Source organism: Palaemon carinicauda, chromosome 10 (genome assembly GCF_036898095.1).
Source record: "Palaemon carinicauda isolate YSFRI2023 chromosome 10, ASM3689809v2, whole genome shotgun sequence".
Classification (NCBI taxonomy): domain Eukaryota; kingdom Metazoa; phylum Arthropoda; class Malacostraca; order Decapoda; family Palaemonidae; genus Palaemon; species Palaemon carinicauda.
Window position 1 is genome coordinate 143,168,802 of NC_090734.1, and position 2,269 is coordinate 143,171,070.

Here is a 2,269-nt window from a genome sequence, read left to right on the forward strand (position 1 = left end):
TAAATTTGTGAAGGTCAAGGTCAAAGGTCAAAGTCACGGTCAAGCAAAATGTTCAATTCACGTAATAAGCCATAATTTTTAGACATCGTTGTCAAAGAGACTTCAAACTTGGTTCATATTTGAGCGTATGAAAATGCACGCCAATTAATACATGTTTAGGTCAAAGGTTAAGGTCAAGGTTGAGAAATAAGCTGCCACGGTGGAGGTCTGTGCTCTACTGAGTGCCCCACTAGTTGAAGAAGTTTTGGCTTTTATCTTATATTATCTTGGATGAGCTTTTTCTCACCATTATCTGAGAGTATCGTGAAGTGAATATTATTTTCTTCCTACGTTAATGAACATATTTTAATAACCAAATCCCGTGCATCTACAATGCATTTTATTTGTATGGGTACCTGGAGAGAGAGAGAGAGAGAGAGAGAGAGAGAGAGAGAGAGAGAGAGAGAGAGAGAGAGAGAGAGAGAGAGAGAGAGAATAAAGGAGTAAGATTTTAAATTTATAGACAGCGAATGGGCTTAAGTACAAACTTTATTTTTGTTAAGTTTTCAAAGCAGATAGTAATGAATAATCTCGAGGCGAAGTGATTGCATTGTAAAGAGCCTAATTAGTCCCTTTTTTAATTGGTCTTGATTAAACTTTCTTAATTGCATTACACCGAGGAAATGCGGATTATTTTAGGATACTTTCCCGTAAAATATAGCATCCTGCTTTCCCGACTTGGGTTGTAGCTTAGCTAATAATAATAATAATAATAATAATAATAATAATAATAATAATAATAATAATAATAATAATAATAATAATAATAATAATAATAATAATAATAAGTTCAGAATTGGTATGTAAAAATCGTAATCCCGCTTGTAGTAAGTTTAACCTTCTGGGGCATTTTTCATAGAAAAAAAAAAAGTATTTACGAATAAGTTCTCAAGGAGCTAAATATTGTGGTCTGTCATCAAACTTTCTTATAGAAATGAATGCTTTTTTTAGTATACATGAATAGACCAATTTAACTCGATGGTGAAATGTCTCCATCTTATTTGAAAGTATATTCTGAGCATCTAAATTTTTGCAATGAGTTCCTACGGTATTATGATGTATTACAAAACAACTACTCGTACTGAATCGAAATGACCTGTACCGCACGTGTATCACACACGCTCGTACACTGTAATGTTATTTCGGTTTTTATTTATCTTATTTTTTTTTGCTCTCCCCTCACACTGATAACCTGTTCATGCCTGTATATGCTTGTATCATTGTGCTTGAATTTTTATGCCGTTCTTGACTGGAGTGGGTTCTATATATACTCATGCTCCGTCCAAATAAAGTTAGTTCCATTCACTCCTCTATTCAGTTAATACCTAACTGGTGCATCCGCACAGAGGGTTAACGTGGGTCAAGGTAGCAACTATTTCTAGCTCGCTTGCTTGCTTACTTTTTTTTTTTTACTATACTTTGCAAAAGCTCTCAAATTTATTCTGCGACGCCATCATGTATTTCATCCGTTTTCATTCGTCGAAACCAAGAAATTTGGCCCAAGTTTAACCGACAATTCAATAATGAGAAAAAATGGAGCGATAGCCAGATTTCTGGAAATATCTGGGAAGCACAATCTTTTCTTCATCGAACATTCGAAAAGTGACGTTTTCGCTCTCGAAATCAGAGAAACTTTGGCGGGTGGAAATTGCATTCAAGAATATAAGAGGATTTGAATACGCTTGAAAAATAGCCTTTTTTCGGCTCATTCTGAGTAACTTTTTCCTTTGCCTCTTTCCAAATTCAGACGATATCTGCGAAGAACCATTTTAGATTTCGTGTTTGTTTCTCTCTCTCTCTTTACCAGTAATGTAATTTCCTGCTCTGTTTATTTTCAATATCACGATTAGAAATTACTAGATGTTATCAGTACTTGCTTATTCATTATTGGAAACATCTCTGCCTAGCGATCGCCGGACTTGGGATCGAGTCAAGCTCAAGCTCGATAGTGTCTTGTAGTTTCTGCAACCTCACCATCCTTTTGAGCTAAGGATTAGAGTTTGGGGCAGCCCATGTGTTTACCTGCTAAGTCATCAGCAGCCATTGCCTGGCGCTCCTTTGTCGTAGCTTGGGTGGAGAGGGGGCTTGGGCGCTGATCATATGTACTGTCTATACGGTTAGTCACTAGGCATTGCCCCCTGCCTCTGCCATTCATGAGTGTCCTTTAAACATTTAAACCTTTCAAAGTACATTATTTAAATCTAAAGCTTTTGTAATCGCCTTGCTTTAG